Raw genomic sequence first — 18,829 nt, 5'->3', positions numbered from 1 at the left:
GTTTTGTATAGGATTGTAGGATTAACCCATTTAGTGACCAATCACTACAGCGACCTCTAGCTTCCCAGAGGAATAATCGCAGTAATAAAATCAAGTGTCCTAAAGCTTACTGACTTTACTGAGCAAATCATTCTTTAAAATGTTATTCTATACAATACTGTATTATTTAACCCAGGATTTGCATTTTGAATGGGTTGAAACACATACCAAATGTTCTAAATTAGTTTATTTAATCTCATTCCACATTAAGTAAGATGAACTTTGGTTCACTTAGATCTGCAGTGAACCAAGATTCACTGAATCATTCTTATGATGGTGATCAACTATTTTATTTTTAGGGTTCCAAGCCCGCAGCGCAGGCGAACGGCTATGCCGTTCGTCTGCTCTGTGAGCAGAGAACCCTATTGTTTTTCGTGTGTTTTTAAATTATTTATTATTATTATTACGGAATTAAAATGCGTTGTGGAGCCCACTCGGATTTGTAACGAATCAATTGGATCAGGTATCTAAGTTCAGAACGTGCGCCACTACTCAAACCCAGAAATTCAGACCCCTCAACAACTAGGGGGCGCTATAATAAAGGACAATGCGTTTACACCTGTAACCACCAAACTACTGGTCCTACACTCAAAAACTTGATGGCACTTTGTTTATTGGATGATTCTGCAAAATAAAGGGAATAGGGGGTTTTCAGCTGACGTCACGCTCACGTGACTACTCTGCGCGTCCGCCATATTGGGTGGCAGTCGTATCGCACCGTTGACCCGCATTGTATTACGCCTTAGGCAGTATTGGAAGTGAACAATGGTGAAAACGTGTTTAAAAAAAAAAAAAAAGAAAAAAAAAGAAAAAAAAAAAAAAAAAAAAAAACGAAAACGTGTTTAATGGTTGGTTGCACGGCCAGTGGAGGTGGAGATCAACGCTCTTTCTATCGCCTACCAGCCGTGATAGTGAATCAGTGTGAAAAAACAAAACAGCTCTCTGAACAACGCCGTCACCTATGGCTGACACGGATATCCAGGTCCGATTTGGACGGTGTTAAGCTGGAATACGCCAGAGTCTGCGGCGCTCACTTTGTCACAGGTAATTAACTGTTAAGTATTTAAAACAAGTAAACCGTTGTATTGTGGGCTGTAACAGCGCAACACATGATCGCCATGGGAAAAACATAGAAACGGGTTAATTTCCCACCGCTTTCCTGCCTGGAGGCGCAACCACGGAGAACAAGAGATAAGATAACAAAGAGTCGTCGGCCCGCTTGGATCGCGGCTGTAAGACGACCGAACATAACTTTCCACAGTATCCCGATGTCAATGAGAGTGTGTTCTAAACGTTTGAAACACACAGCAGCTAGTTAAAAGTAAATGGGGTACCGCGCGCGAGCTATTTTTAGAAACACAACGTTACGATGACGTCACATCACGTGGTACGCAGTGGGACAAACTCCGGAAACCCGGCGCTGTTATGCTTTAAAAGAGACGTGCGTTAGCCTAGGTTTTACTCGGTAAACGACTGCTTTTTCCAAATCCAAGACCATGGTTTTAAACATTGTTGCTATGGAACGTGCAACAGCGACTCGAGGTACGCTGATCGGCCGCATATGAAGGATGTTTTCTTCAAGACTGCCAAGGAGAAATGTGTGCGGTGGGTACACCGGTCCGGTCGGCCTACATATGTAGCAAGCATTTTGTCGGAGTAAAGGGCACAACCGAAGAACATCCTGACCCAATTCCAGCGACATCAAGTCAAGGTAAGAGTATTTTGGTGGCCGACATGTTAATAAAGAAGCGCCTGCTACCATGATCGCATATAGGCTATCATGGTAGCAGGCGCTAACATGATAGCCTGCTACCATGACAGCATATAGGCTGTCATGGTAGCAGGCGCTAACATGATAGCCTGCTACCAGGATAGCCTACTCAAAAACATTTCAAATGAGACAACCATTAAACATATACCCATTCCTGGACGGTGATTGCAAACAACAACAAAAAAAAAACGGCCGACGCTGCCTTGATCGCCGCGCAGGAAAAAAAACCCAAATCTTACCGTTCATAAACTCGGCCAGTTTTCCAGTCTTTTTAAGCCCTCGAACCTCAAGCCATCGTTTGAGCTGAAGGTTGGTGTGTTCTTCGACAGTGCGACCAGTAAACCGTGTGCCTGGGACATCGTCTTGGGAAAGTTTAACGGCTGTAAAGTCGGTCATATCGCTGGTTCTGTTGCGCTTGTAATAACTGGGTTATCCGTGCGTTCTCTCCTGTATGCCCTACCTAAGCGGCAAAAGGGGCGTTGCTCTTGAGATGGTGACGTCACGTGCGCGGTACCCCATTACATGTGTGAGTGGTTGTTAGCACTAACGGTTAGCATGTGCCAGAGCCCGTCTGAGCACAGCTTACCTTTGAACGAGTTACTGTGTTCCCACTGTTTGCTGGCTTTATGATCTGCAGCTCCTGAACCCATTAATTCGTAAACTCCACATGAGACTCCAAGGACTTGTAGCTTCAGAACTGTTCCGCTCCACTCATTGTTTGGAACTTCATATGGATCCAAATTATTAATAATGCTGATTTTAAATAAATGAACACTCCCCTCAATATCAACACTTTACAACAGTAAAGTGAAGTCCGCGCTCCTTCCGGGTTACGCCAGTAGGCAAAAGCCTACCTGCGTAAATACGGTAAATACAACTTAATTTTGCACTGGTCATTGTTCTGCTTAAATAATTAAAGCCGCGAGCGGCGTCGATCAGCCCTGCAGCCAAGCGCCTTCGCGCACCGCCGGCAGTCAGCCACCGCAGAAGCATGCGCCGCATTTGCGTCGGATTGTTTACATTTTTACCATCTTATTAAAACTCACCCGTCAACGTATGATGGCGATTTCCTTGATGTACATAACTTCGACATCTCGTACCCAACCAGATGTGAACTGGTTGTGAGCCTCTAGACCCTTGTAAGCTCTCATTTCCTCAAGAGTGTGCAGAGGGTTTTCACCGAACACCAGGTAATGCACGATGTCGCCGTGCTCTACATTTGGCCAATCATCTGGATTACGGCTAAACAAGGCACCGTGGAGGGCATAGGGGTCCATATGGTCGATCACGGAACATTTCCTCAGATATACATCCTTATCTGGTCGCTCTAGCGTGCTGGCGTACTTATCCATTCTCGATACGAAAATACGTGTACAACAACTAGAGATAAGGAAGTGTGCCACCCAATATGGCGGACCGGAAGTTGGCCAGTAACGTCAGTGAAAACCCCCTATTGGCACACCCTTCGTTTCCCAGCTAGTTTTCGCACTACATGGCTACAAAGGTTAAACCTTTCTTGTTAAACTCCTCCTACATTTTTTTGTGCAATCCACGCAAAACTTTATATATAAGCGTGTCATGGACAAATAAAAAAAGTTATCGCGGCGGATTTTTGAATTTTGACTTTTTCGAAAAGTAACGCTAAAATAAGTGATTGTTAGCTAGCTAGCTCTAAATGTAATTGCTGATTATTGTAAAATCATAACAGATTTTGACATGTCCTTCATAAGATAGTCCAAATAAGATTTTGCACAAGTGACCCGCATTTGAGGATCGTCCATCACTAGGGGGCGCTGTGATGTCAAGAAATCTACTACGCAAGAATGGCTGATCGGATTTTTACAAAACCTTCTTCATTCCCTTCCAGACATTGCCCTTAACTAAAGTATTAAATATGGTATTTATTGAAACAAGTGGGCGGGGCCTATTTCCAAAAGTATGGAAAAAAAACTTGAAAACTTCAAAAATTCACCTAAAATCACTTGTGTGGTGTAACAAGCTCAGATTTTCAGGATGTATTCTCTGAATAAGGTGCAACAATTCTCTCACTGCATGTATTGAGGTTTCTGAAAGTTGCACACTCTGATTTTTTAAAAGTTTGTAAAATGGAGAAATCAATGTATTTTCCACAAATATTGGTCAATGCCAATAAAAATGGCCTCTATCTGTAAAGCACAACCAGAATAAACATGTGTATCAGTTTGGTAAAAATCCAGGTCAATTTGACCAATTTACAAGAAATTTAAATTTACATGTATAGGACTATAAAGTTTAATGTTTTTTTTCTCTGAAACCGTTTCATTAATGACCATATTAAAAATCACGTAGTTAGATAAGGCATTCTTGGACATACGTAAATATTTTCAGAATTTTAGAGCAAACCGTTGAATTTTAACAAATTTATGAAGTTTGTGATCAGTTCACAGCTCTCATCATCCAGAGCTCTGCCATCCAGAACTGTGAACAGGGCCCATATTTGGGCACATCACCGGAAGTGACGTCACATCCTGTGTTTTTTTTCTAAGCGGAGCAGAGACTTGAAATGGGAGGATAGCTTTTAGAGTTTTGAGATTACATAATTTAAAAAATTTAATTGAATATAAAAAAGATCAAGCAGAAGCAAGGGAAGTTATTTAGAAGGCAAAGAAGACAAAATGGAGATTTTTGTGATTCAATAGGCAGAACAACTTCTATAGCTGAGGTATGGGGAATGATTAATAAAATGAAGGGAAATAGACCAGAGAGAAAATATCCAGTTCTAAAACACAAAGAAGGAACAGCATTAACAAAGGAAGAAAAAGTAGAAGTAATGGCAAGAACATTTGCAAAGATCCATAGTTCAGATATGGATCAGACTTATTTGAAAAGTAACGCTATAATATAATATGGATAGATAGATAGACTTAGAGAGAATTAGAAAACTTGCTCCTCCAGCAGGGTTGGAATGTCATTTTGTATGCACAGAGTGCATACAGAACGAAATTCCGTTGCATACAGCTTGTAAATTGCAGTAAAATCAATTACAGTATAAGGTGCAGCAGTGATTTGAAGTAAACAATTGAAATGCAAACAAATCAGGAGAAGTCACAGTGTACAGGTGTGTATTTTTAAAAAACATTTGTATATGCAGAATTGATTGTGCAGAGGGCAATTTGTGCAAGAATACAGCTTGTAAATTACAGTCAATTTAAATTACAGTATAAGGTGCAGCAGTGATTTAAAAGTAAACAATTGAAGTGTAAACAATGCATGAGAAAGTCACAGTGTACAGGTAAGTATTTTTAAAACCATTTGTATGTACTGAATTGATTGTGCAAAGGACATATGTGCGAGAATGCATTTAGAAACTGAGACTTCGACAGCATTTGTAATGCTAGTTGGAGATGCAATGATGCAAAATGACCAAATATGCGAATGTTGTGCAAAGTTTATGGGTTATAGTTATAGATAGCAGTGACATGCATTCAGGGGAGGCAATCATGGAAAGAAAGAAAATATTGAATAATGATAACCTAATATATATTGTGATTCACTCAGTCATTTGTAATAATAATTGTTTTTTTAATCTAATTTCCTTATTTTTTTTATCATATTCTCTTTAAAATCGAAGACTTTTCGCTATTTTTAACGTAAATCCTTGGTGGTGCTTGATAGTGAAGCGCCTCCAAGCCAGCGATCTTGGCCTCCCCTGGGATTGCGCAATCCCATGTTACCTGCGCTGACTTCCATTCCGTGAATGCATCTTCCTGTCTCTAGATCATAAATTCAATTGTTCAAACACTGATGAACTGATTTTCCACAATTTAATATATGTGGATTACGAATTGTGTTTTGGTCATTAAACTATGTGTTTTCGTGTGCTGCTGGGCGATCATAAAAGCCAAAGAGCTGGTTGCAGGTGAGGCCGGCAGCTCCTTGGCCTCTAGGCAGGGGGCGCTCAAGGGGCACCGCTCTGATCCCCAAATAGTAGAGTCAAAGCAAGTTATGGATGTGTTATTAGCGAGTTTTGCTAAACAAGTAAAGCACTAAAAAGACTCTAAACATACAGCTGGAACAGGACTGATGAAGGAAGGCTTTCCTCCCTGGCAGTGAGCTCCACTGAGACTGAGAAACTTTAAAAACTGAAGAAGATAAAAAGAACCTTTACTGGAAAGTGACCAATATTTTTGTTCAGAAAGAGCGCAGCTGGACTTCATTTCTAAGTAGAGGTAAGACAGCGATAATTATTCATGTTTTGTTTTTGTAGTGAAATGTGCGTAATGTAGGTTAGTTTTTGAATTCGTTACAAATGTAGAAATCCATCATAACTCATAAACTGCTACCAATCAAATGACAAATAATTTAGTTTTATTTATTTTTTTAACAAATAATCAATATTTTTTCCATGTCTCTTGGTTAATTGATTTGGCTCAACCAGTCTCCTTCAGCACTTTGCAATGAGTCTACTCTGTAGAGTGTATACATTTGTAAATCTGACTGATGATGTCAGTGCTTCACCAGCTATGAACCCTACCGCACGTCACTGATAGATATATCTATCAACATCTGCATACCTTGATTCAAATGAAATGATTTTAGTCTTATTTAACACTACAAGCTACAAGGATAAGAAGAGAATATCTTGGTTGAACTTAGAATAAAAAGGTATAAGTTACGGGAAACATGTAATTCATATATTATGAGTTGTCATGAAAAGGAGTAATAGCATTAATGGTTTAAAGGGTCACTGTAAATGAAGAACATTCATTATATATATATATATATATATATATATATATATATATATATATATATATATATATATATATGGGGAACAGTTCATGGTGGGGGTTTGAGGGTCTCTGTTGATGCTATGGGCTGGGGACATGCAGCGCTGGGATGAAATGTCCTTAATGGAGGGAAGAGGAGCCCCTATGATCCCTTCTGCTGTCCTCACCACTCTCCTCATTTTCCACCAGTCGGAGGTGCTGCCGCCTCCACACCACACAGAGAGACAGCTGGTCAGAATGCTCTCTATGGTACTTCTGTAGGAGGTTGTGAGAATGTGCGGGGACAGGTGGGCTCTCCTCATCCTCTGCAGGAAGTACAAGCGCTTCTGTGCCCTCTTCACCAGTGACGTGGTGTTCACAGAGCAGGTGAGGTTGTCCGTGATGTGCACCCCCAGGAACTTGGTGCTGCTAACCACCTCCACAGCTGAGCTGTTGATGAGTTTGTGTCATCTGCGAACTTCATGATGTAATTGGGGGTGAACCTGGGGGTGCAGTCGTGTGTCATCAGAGTAAACAGCAAGGGGCTCCGGGTGCAGCCCTGAGGGGAGCCCGTGCTGAGGGTGATGACATCAGAGGTGGTCTGTCAGACCCGGACCGACAGTGGTCAGGAGGTGAGGAAGTGGTGAAGGGGTGTGCTGAAGCCCAGATGTTCCAGTTTTTCCACCAGATGCTGTGGGATTGAATGCTGAAGTCCAGGAACATGCTCAAAGGGGGGGGGGGGGGGGGGGGTGCATGGGCTTGGAACCCGTTAATAACTGCTTGCAGTTCTAGTTTATTTTTGTTTCTTTGTGAGTACAAAGTCACTTAGCTTCTTTTTATCTTAATTTTGCTTAGTAGTTTTATTTAAGTTTCACTAGGCTCGTAGAGAGAATTTGATGATTGAAATATAGTGTTAATTCAGATAAACAGCATTATATAGTGATGTTCTGTGGATGTTTATTTTATTTCTGTTGATAAATTCTTAAACTTGAAGAGAAGTTGTCACTCCTTTATTCTATCTGTGTGCAGAGTTTGCTGTTAAAAGAACATCAGTGCTTGAATCGTTCCTTTCAACTATTGTCCTGATATCAGCTGTTTGGGCTGATATTCAACCTACGGACTTGGACCTTAAGAGCCACGCATAGAGCTAGCCACATAGCCATCTATAGGTGCTGAGTTAACCAACTTTCCCTTGGAGTGACACACTGGCAACGGGACTCCCATCGCCACAACCAGAGCAAACGGGAGAGGTTCGTCACTGAAATAAACAGAGAAAGTTTAAAATGGTTTTACTTTATTTATTTTTTTGAATAGTGTCTTGTCTGGCAATGTGCCAATAAGAATTATTGTCTTAATGCCACAAAGAGCCCAACAAATTTTACTCTCACAAGTGCAGCATTACCGCTTTTGCCATAGTGCTCTGCTTGTGTCGGTGCGCTTCCTGGGACGTCACTTCCTGTTTGCGGTAAGGCGTATTGTGTCACTTCCTGTTTTCACTGTGTGAGAAACGGTTTGTTGCTCCAGATTCTCTCGCTTTTATCTTTAATCTCTTTGCTGTAACATCTGTTTCTAACACATAAGCACTTTTAAAACATTTTCTGTTGCTGCACATCACGCTTGGGAACTACTCGTGTTTCACGGTTTGCTCTCTTGGCGTGGTAGAAGGGCGCTAGCCTACCTTTAGCCTAGCCTAGCTTTAGCTCCACAATGGCTTCCTCTCCTACTATTGCTTCAGCTTCTCCGTCTCTGACTAAGTCTCCCCTTATCTCCTGCTCTCTGTGTCAGATGTTTAGCTATTCCTCCGCCTCCTTTAGTGATAATGGTACTTGTAATAAATGTAGTGTTTTTGTAGCTTTGGAGGCGAGGGTGTCAGAATTAGAGTCCCGGCTCCGTGCTATGGAAAGACCAGCTGATAGCCGCCCCTCTGCTAGCGCGGAGCCACATAGACCTAGCGTTACTTCACTTAGTGGTCCTCCAGAAGCGCCCAAGAAGCCGGGTAAACAGGCCGGCTGGGTGACAGTTCGTAGGAAGCATAGCTCTAGATTTCAGCCCCCAGTTCACCACCAACCCGTCTGCGTTTCTAACAAATTTTCCCCACTCAGCAACACACCCGTTGAGAAGCCGACCCTGATTATTGGGAGCTCAATAGTCAGAAACGTGGCACTAGAGACACCAGGGACCATAGTTAAATGCCTGCCAGGGGCCAGAACGGGCGACATAGAATCTTATCTAAAACTGCTGGCTAAGGATAAGCGTAAATACAGTAAGATTGGTATTCACGCTGGGGGTAATGACACACGGTCACGCCGATCAGAGGTCACCAAAGTTGGTGTTGCTTCGGTGTGTGAGTTTGCTAAAACAATGTCGGACTCTGTAATTTTCTCTGGTCCCCTGCCTGATCTGACCAGTGATGACATGTTTAGCCGTATGTCATCATTCAACCTCTGGTTGTCTAGGTGGTGTCCTGAAAACAACGTGGGCTACATTGATAACTGGAGAACTTTCTGGGGAAAACCTGGTCTGATCCGGAGAGACGGCATCCATCCCACTTTGGATGGTGCTGCTCTTCTTTCTAGAAATCTGGACGTATTTTTTAGTTCTCCTAAATGCTGACAACCCAGGGTCCAGACCAGGAAGCAGAGCCGTAGTTTAACACACCTCTCTGCAGCTTCTGTACTGTTACCCACCCATTATTCTATTCAGACGGTGTCTTTCCCATGGCCAAAACTAAACAAATTAAAAACGGATTTAAAAGGAGCAAATCATAAAAACCTAATAAAAATCAATACGGTTCACCTTGAACCTAAAAATAAAACAATTAAATGTGGTCTATTAAATATAAGGTCTCTCCCTCCAAAGACTTTGTTAGTTAATGAATTGATTTCTGATAATCAGATTGATTTATTTTGTCTCACAGAAACCTGGCTACAAGATGACTACGTTAGTATAAATGAGTCAACTCCCTCCAGTTATTCAAATTTCCACATTCCCAGATCTGTGGGAAGAGGAGGAGGAGTGGCAACCATATTTCAGTCTGATTTATTAATTAGTCCCAGGCCAATTAATAATTACAGTTCCTTTGAACATTTAACCCTCAATTTCCCTCATCCAAACTGCAAAGTAATAAAACCTCTTCTGTTTGTTGTTTTGTATCGTCCACCAGGCCCTTACACTCAGTTTTTGGATGAGTTGTCTGATTTCTTATCTGATTTGGTGTTAAATAATGATAAGGTTATTATAGTGAGTGATTTTAACATCCATGTTGACACAGAATGTGATAACCTTAGTGTAGCCTTTAAAACTATCCTAGATTCAATTGGTTTTGCTCAAAATGTGCATAAACCGACGCACTCTTGGCTCCATACTTTAGACCTTGTGCTGACATATGGCATTGATTGTGAAGAATTAACAGTATTTCCTCACATCCCTGTCCTATTTGATCATTTTTTAATAATATTTGAGTTTAATCTAACTGAGTTCTTCACCCCCAAAAGAGGGTTCCATTATAGTAGATCTTTATCGGATAATGCTGTATCAAAACTTAAAGAGTCTGTCCCCTTTTTAATATCCTCCGTATTGCAGAAATACCCTGTAGATGGCAGCAATGTTGTTTCTTCCAATTCACAAATAGATGTCTTTGTAAACGGTATGACTTCGTCATTGCGTTCTGCATTAGACAATGTAGCTCCCTTGAAAAAGAAGGTGATTATTCACAGGAAGCTGGCTCCTTGGTTTAATTCAGAGCTGCGTTCCTTGAAGCACAATGTTAGGAAATTGGAGAGAAAATGGCTCTCTACACACCAAGAGGAATCCTACCTAATCTGGAGGGACAGTCTATTGTTGTATAACAAGACCCTTCGCAGAGTTAGAGAAGCATATTTTTCATCATTAATTGAGGAGAATAAGAATAATCCTAGATTTCTCTTCAGTACAGTTGCCAAACTTACCCAGAGCCACAGCTCTGTCGATCCATCCATTCCCTTAGCTCTTAGCAGTAATGATTTTATGGGATTCTTCATAAATAAAATTGATTCCATTAAAAATAAAATAATTGGCATCCTCCCAAAAATAATTACCTCGTCCTCAGTAAGTGAGGCAGCATTGGAGGAATCTTTAGAACCTGCTCAGTGTCTGAACTGTTTAAAAGCAGTAGAGCTTTCTGAGCTATCTAAAATTTTAGCTTCATCTAAACCTTCTACCTGTATGTTAGACCCAATCCCAACCAAGTTGTTTAAGGACATATTCCCTTTGATCAGTGGTCCTATTTTAGACATGATTAATCTATCCTTGGTAAATGGATATGTACCACAGGCTTTTAAAGTAGCTGTTATTAAACCTTTACTTAAGAAACCATCTCTTGATCAAGATGAGTTAGTAAATTACAGACCTATATCTAATCTTCTTTTCTTATCTAAAATTCTTGAGAAAGTAGTTGCTAATCAACTATGTGAACATTTACAAAGTAATGACCTACTTGAGGAGTTTCAGTCAGGCTTCAGAGCTCATCATAGCACTGAAACAGCTCTGGTGAAGGTCACTAATGATATTCTCATGGCCTCAGATAATGGACTTGTGTCTATACTTGTCCTGTTAGATCTCAGTGCTGCATTTGATACAGTTGATCACAATATTCTCCTACAAAGACTTGAACATACTGTAGGGATTAAGGGGAAAGCATTAGGCTGGTTTAAATCTTATCTGTCGGACAGATTCCAGTTTGTTCATGTTAATAATAAATCTTCCTCAAACTCTAGGGTCACTTGTGGAGTACCACAGGGTTCAGTCCTTGGACCAATTCTCTTTACTATATATATGCTTCTGATTGGCAAAATTATCAGACAGCATGGGATTAACTTCCACTGTTATGCTGATGACACTCAGCTATATTTATCCATAAATCCTGATGAATCCAATCAGTTACTTCGACTGCAGGCATGTCTTGATGACATCAAAAGCTGGATGACTTTAAATTTCCTGCATTTAAATTCTGACAAGACAGAAGTTGTAATCTTTGGGCCAGAGTCTTCAAAAAATAAAGTTCTTAATCAATCACTTAATCTGGGTGGCATTAACTTGGCCTCTGGTAATAAAGTTAAAAATCTTGGTGTTATTTTTGACCAAGACATGTCGTTTAAATCCCATATTAAACAGGTTTCCAGAGTTTCCTTTTTTCACCTCCGGAATATCGCCAAAATTAGAAACATTCTGTCCAGGAGTGATGCTGAAAAACTAGTCCATGCATTTGTTACTTCAAGGCTGGACTATTGTAATTCTTTACTATCAGGAAGTCCACAAAATGCAGTTCAAAGTCTTCAGCTGATCCAAAATGCTGCAGCAAGAGTTCTGATGAAAATCAACAAGAGGGATCATATTTCTCCAATTTTAGCTTCCCTTCATTGGCTTCCTGTTAAATCAAGAATAGAATTTAAAATTCTCCTAACGTATAAAGCCCTTAATAATCAAGCTCCATCATATATCAGAGCTCTGATTACCCCGTATGTTCCTAACAGAGCACTTCGCTCTCAGACTGCAGGTCTGCTGGTGGTTCCTAGAGTCTCTAAAAGTAGAATGGGAGGCAGATCCTTTAGCTATCAGGCTCCTCTCCTGTGGAACCAACTCTCAGTTTTGGTCCGTGAGGCAGAAACCCTATCTATTTTTAAGACTAATATTAAAACTTTCCTTTTTGACAAAGCTTATAGTTACAGTGGCTCATGTTACCCTGAGCTATCTCTATAGTTGTGCTGTGATAGGCTTAGGCTGCTGGAGGACATCAGGGTCTAATTTTCTCACTCTACTGATTTCTACTGTTCTTCTGTCTACTGAGTTCTACTGTTTTGCATTGTATTACATTGAAATGACTGTCGTCATTTCAGCTTTTAACTTTTTGCTCTCTCTCTTTTTTTTCTTCATAGTAGGTACACCTGGTCTGGCGTTCTGTTAATTGTGACATCATCCAGAGAAGACGGCTCACCCGCTACTACCATCTAATGTAGAACAGATTACTAGATCAATGTGTGCTTTTTTGTCTCTTGTTGTGTCTCTGCTCTGTCTTCTGTAATCCCCAGTCGGTCGAGGCAGATGACCGTTCATACTGAGCCCGGTTCTGCCGGAGGTTTTCCTTCCCGTTAATGGGGAGTTTTTCTTCCCACTGTCGCTTCATGCTTGCTCAGTATGAGGGATTGTAGCAAAGCCATGTACAATGCAGACGACTCTCCCTGTGGCTCTACGGTTCCCCAGGAGTGAATGCTGCTTGTCGGGACTTTGATGCAATCAACTGGTTTCCTTATATAGGACATTTTTGACCAATCTGTATAATCTGACCCAATCTGTATCAGTGTTTCCCGCAGCGCTATCTTGGCGTGGCGGCCGCCACGCCAAACTCACGCTACCGCCACGCCAACATTCCAAAAAAAAAAAAAAAAAAAAAAAAAGTGACGTTAACACGCGGTTTGATGTTGCTTTTGCGCGTGCGTGAATGCCGGGGAAAAAACACATGGATACCCCCGCTCCGCGAGTCTGTCCGCGGAAAACGCGTCGTATACCTAACCCCTCCCCCCCCGCTCCGCGAGTCGGTCCGCGCAAAACGTGTCGTCCCCCCCCCCCCCCCCCCCCCCCCGCTCCGCGAGTCGATCCGCCTCGCATAAGCAAATTCCTGCGGGAAACACTGTGTATAATATGATTGAACTTGATTTTGTAAAGTGCCCTGAGATGACATGTTTCATGATTTGGCGCTATATAAATAAAATTGAATTGAATATATGTAAATAGTTTTATCATGATTGATGTAGAGAATAATTCATGCTATATGGATACTACATTGAAAAAGTAGGTGTTTGTGAGAGTGTGCTTGTGTGTGTTATGTTTATCCCTTGGGGAAAATGCTCAATAGTTGTGAAGAGCCTAAGACCCCCCGTAGCACCACGGGAGGCACCAGGGGACCCAAAATCCCAGATGCCCAAAGGGACCCCCAAAGTAAAGGTGCCCAAGAGAAGCCAACACAGGAAATCCTCCCCCCACCTTACAGAGGGAAGAGGGGAGATGGCCCCCAAGGAAACCCCCCGGCTGCTGCAACGCCAAGCCACCAGGAGCCGTGGGGAAGAGCCCGTGGGCTCCGCCAGCAGCCAACTACGCTGAGGTGGAACTGATCATGGGCCCGAGGGACCCGAGGGCCCAGGGGGCCAGGCCCCGCGAAACAGCGGCCAGGAGTGATCCGCCCGGGCACCCATCCCCAGACACCGAGTACCACCAATGCACCAGCAGCCAAGGCGCCAGCCAGCGGAGAGGGGCAGGGCAGGGCAGATGGGCTCTGCACTAACCGGAGACTTGAGGTGTCCTTGGGAGAGGGGGCAGCTCAAACCCAACCTGGCGTAAGAAAAGTCAAGTCAAGATGGGGAGGGGGGCGGGACTCCCCCACAACCCAACGTTCCCGGATCTTGCTGCGGTCCCAGCCCCCCATCTCGCACCCGGGCCAGATGGGCCACGGGACAAGCCCCCCCGAGGATGGCGCCAACATGACCCGGACAGGCAAGTCAACCAGAGCCCCCCACCCCCCCAAATAAATCCTGAATATTCACCACTCCTTCCCCCTCCATGCCCGAACGACACAACCCTCACCCATTCTGATTCTGATTGCCCAAGGGCCTACATGTGTGATGGAGCAGGCAGAGGGAGGAGTCGGGGATGGGGAGGGAAACTGTGCTATGCTGATGTAGCATGAGTATTTTATGGTTAAAACAAACTTTATTTCCATAAAGGTTTTATACATCAATGGGATATTGATGTTTGTTTTGTTTGGTCTACTCAATATGACCAAAATAGAGCTTTAGGCCTTTTAAAATTAGCTCTGAATGTCCACTAGCATTAGCTTCCTGGATATCATTCATGCATTAGACATGAACAGCTGCAGCACAGGCTGCACTGTTCTCCAAGTAAAACGGTGAGAATACACCCTGGTGCAGATCCATTCTGTACCAGCTGTAGGCGTGGCCTCGTTAGCCTGAGTCATAGGTTTAGGCTTTGCCCCAAACTTCAAACGTTTTGGGAGGCAGTTTTTAGAACAATATAATTTATTTTTGAGAGAAATGTTAAACAGAGTTCTCTAAATGCTATTGATGCTATATGTTGTTGCCCCTCTGCCTGAGGGGCAACAACATATAGCTGGCATTGATTTACCTGAGGGCCTCAGGTATATCAATGCCAGTGAACCACACCAATGCAGCAGCGTTCATATTGCTGAACTGGAAAAAAGCTGCCCCTCCAACTCAAACGGTGGGTGGAAGATGTTATGAACCATCTAAAGCTTGAAACATACTGTCAGTGACATCTTAGTTGAAACTGATAGCTGAATCTTATCTGTCTCATCTGTTGGGATTGTATTACCCTGTTTATTATGTTCTTTATGCTGTTTTTGAATCTGTGAAATTAATACAAATTATAATATTTTTTTTCTCTTCCACCTTTCAGTTTGTGTCCATTGAATGTGAAATAGGCCCAAAATAAGCCCTAATAAAGTTTTTATCAAACGTATCCCATAGAGCACTATAGTGAAAGCAGTAATGCTCCACTTGTGAAAGTAAACCTGTTGGCCTCTCCTTGGCATCAAGACAGCAATTCTTGGTGCTCCACAACCAGACAGGACACGTAAAAAACTGACAGAATCAAGGCTGCCAGACAACCGGCGCCACCGGGTCCTCTGACTACCACCAGCAACCAAAGCAGGTGGAGTGTCTTGCTCAAGGACACAACGACAGAGGATCAGTGTGGGGGTTCAAACTGCCAACCCACCAGTTCCAGGAAAAACTGCTAGCTCCTCCCCCACTGTCCATCAACCATCTGGGAGATCCAGTTTGTTTTGTGGTTCCTGGTGAAAACATCTGTGGACCAACCTGATCAGAAACTGGGATCTGTTCAGGTTGGGATCTGAAGATTTATTTAGTATTTCCCCCAAAGCGGATGAGTTTTACTTTGCCTCCATATCTGACGGTGAAACTGGGATCCTGGCTGAGTTTGTTCCAGCAGCAAGAGCAGCTTTGTGTTTCCTCACAGACCAGCAGACTCTAGCATGAACACTTGACCTAGAGAGTCAGGAGATCTGAACTGGAGCCTCTAGTCAGAGGTTGAAGAAATAGGATGGGAGCACGTAGAGTCAGACTGAGCTGACATTTAGTCTGATAGGAAGCTGATGAATCCAGAGAGTTTTGGCCTTTAGCTGCAACACAGGACCCAGAAACAAAGTAAAGCAATCCTTACTGTTGATAGGAGCAGCAGTTAATGGAAAGCTGCTATCAGTCTCCTCCTTCACAAGGAGCTGCTCTCCTTCCTGACGGGCCCCGGGTTCCTCCTGTTCCTCCTTTATGTGGAGGGGCTCTGACTCCTGCTGCTCCCCCTCAGGACTCTGTTCTTCAGGAGCCTCTTCTTTAACATCTGCAGCCAACACTGAAACACATTCCATGCTTTATCAACAACTAGATCTTTACAATGTTCCCACCATGGGAAAGATTCAGTTTAGAGAAAAAGATTTGATCAGCAGTGTAGAGAAAACTGAACCTCAAGAACTGACAGTTTCACCCTAGAAATGATCACCAGTAACCTTACTTTCATTCTGTTGTGGAAATTGTTAAAGATTGGGTTTACCGGCCTGCTGTTACATGTCTATTGAAAACCCATCTAACCCCAGTTCTGGATTTGGCCGCAAGTGAGAAGACATTAATCAAGAGGTAGAACAGTTTAAATCCATATTTAATTCATAGAAATTAAATATGGAGACAGAGTTTACATTACCAATCAAGATGATTTCACCGCTTGGTCGAGAAGTCTGTCTGGCTTTGAACAAAGACTCTTTTTATCAACTTTAAAACTCCTCCTGTTCGCTCAAGGGGGAGGATGACTGACCTCACCTTCTGACCACCCCCTCGGGGCAATAACACGCCCTGTTTTGATCATTATGTCAATTATTCAATTTTACATATTTTATTGTATTCTTATTTCTGTCTGCACCGTCATCACCAAGTCAAATTCCTTGTATGAGCAAACCTACTTGGCGATTAAACTTGATTCTGATTCTGTTATTCTACCCAGCAACAGAGAGGGGAGACACCCCTACTAAGATATATTTTTTAATTCTCAACAGAATTTAATGTAATTATTCCTTTAAAATGTTTAATAATGTTCAGCAAAACATGGCGGCGGCGGCGGCAACAACGGCAGGAGCGTATCGTTTTGACAATGCCTCTTCTCGGACATAACCTGATGTCTATAACACTACCTGCGGTAAAGTGATTGTGGAAGATGAGTTTTTACATTTTATCTCTGTTAAGATAAAAACACTGCCGCATGATGACATTGTTTTGTTGGCTACAAACAATTTTTCATCTGACTGGATTGAAGAATCCAAACGACTCCTACATGAACTGTGCCCAACAAAGCAGCGTAACATCAAACATAAGGGAGCGCAGAAAGACATAAATAATGTAAAGGACTGTTTGAAGTTGTTAAACGAGCGTGGTGAGAATATTCCCCGTTTTGTTTCGCACTACCTGGACGACCTTCCACCTGTTGGTTTCGGCAACATTGATGCCTCGGCCCTGCTTGGTAGAATGGAGCGTCTAAGCCAGGAAGTCTCTGTACTAAGAGGAGCTATGGAAGCTCAGGCTACTGTGAATGAAAGTCTTGGACGAGCGACGGTGGATCTGGAGCGCCGGCTGACGAATATTGAACCACCACCTCATGAATCCAGTCGGGCTAATGAACCCGTGCATGGATCGACGCAGGCTGAGGCGGAATTGGAAGAGCTACGTGGGAAAGACGCTAAACCGCAGCAACCAGAAGACGCCTCCAATCAAGTCCTGTCTCCGGCTTGGAGTACTGTTTTGAGGAAAGGGAAGCAGAAGCCCCAGAAACCCTTGAAGGGAGCAGTATCATTGGAACATGGAACACAAAACCGTCGAAAGCGGGAGCAGCGCAAAGGAGGAATTATTGGCACTGACATAGCCGCCAATATCCCAGTGGTTAGAACCAAGCTGGTAAGCGTCTTTGCTACGAAATTCTCTCCCGACCTTGATGTTGACACTCTGAGTGCCTACCTAACTGAGAAACTGGGCAAATCGGTGACATGCAGGAAGATAGATTCGATGCGTAACCGATTTAGCTCGTTTCATATAACTGCAGAGTGCTCGGAAGTTGCTGAAATATACGATCCTAAACTCTGGCCATCGGGTGTGTATGTGCGTCGCTACTTTGAGGCGCGCAGACCAAAAAACAACAGCATCCGTTTGGCTCATATGTCAGAGACTGGTAGACTGCAGCAAGACAACGTACCTGCATCTGTAACACCGCAGATGAGCAACGGCCACGCAGATCCCGATAAATAAATGACTGGTATTAATATTGTGTCATATAATGCGCGAGGTCTGCGTGTTGGACACAGTGACACAGACAGAGCGCGTCGCCTTGTGGTGGACAAATTACTGGAGACTTGTGATATACTGTGTGTGCAGGAGACATTCTTAGCTAAACAGGACCTGGAGAAGTTGAATTGCATACACAAAGAATTTTACGGCGCTGGTGAATCCACTACCGACCTTAGCACCAGAATAATTCGGGGAAGGATAGCCGGTGGTGTTGCAATATTATGGCACAAAAAATATGATCAACTGGTTGAGGTGATTAGACTGGGTGTGGATTGGGCCATAGGGCTAAAATTTACTTGTGGAGACAAACTTTTTATTGTTTTAAACATATACGCACCTTATGAATGTCCTCAAAACGAAGACAAATTTCTTAATAGATTGGCTTTTATTATGTCTTTTATGCAAGATAATCAATCTACTTGTTTTTTTATTGTGGGGGACTTAAATGCAGATGTTACAGATAAACATTCTACATTTGCTTCGCATTTAATGCAATTCTTTCACAGTAATGCCTTAATTCTTTCTAGTAAGGCACTTTTGCCTAGCAACAGTTACACCTATATTAGTGAATCATGGCATACAACTTCCTGGTTAGATCATTGTATCTGCTCAGCTGATGCTCATGATTCCATTCTGGGAATTTGTGTCAATTATGACCTCGCCACTACTGACCATATACCATTCTCCTTATGTGTAAACATGAATTGCATACCTTCTGTTTTGCCTGTAGACTATAAGTACAGGAAAAATAGCATGGGATAACTTGACTGAAAAAGATCTATCAGATTATTGAACTAATGATATGTTCAGCAATATATATTTACCAAAGGGAGCAATCTCATGTCGTGATATGAATTGTAAAG

General features: G+C 42.6%; 1 long non-coding RNA gene across 1 annotated transcript in view; it reads right to left on the bottom strand.

The window, feature by feature from the left end:
* LOC118559674 overlaps window positions 1-15,863 on the bottom strand; it is a 28,196-nt gene extending 12,333 nt beyond the window's left edge. The window contains exon 1 of the long non-coding RNA XR_004928957.1: window positions 15,808-15,863. This is a non-coding gene — a long non-coding RNA (uncharacterized LOC118559674). The remainder of the gene's footprint in view (window positions 1-15,807) is intronic.
* Between the last annotated feature and the right edge of the window lie 2,966 nt (window positions 15,864-18,829).

Source organism: Fundulus heteroclitus, unplaced genomic scaffold, assembly GCF_011125445.2.
Source record: "Fundulus heteroclitus isolate FHET01 unplaced genomic scaffold, MU-UCD_Fhet_4.1 scaffold_335, whole genome shotgun sequence".
Lineage (NCBI taxonomy): Eukaryota > Metazoa > Chordata > Actinopteri > Cyprinodontiformes > Fundulidae > Fundulus > Fundulus heteroclitus.
This window is presented reverse-complemented; position numbering and strand designations above follow the sequence as displayed.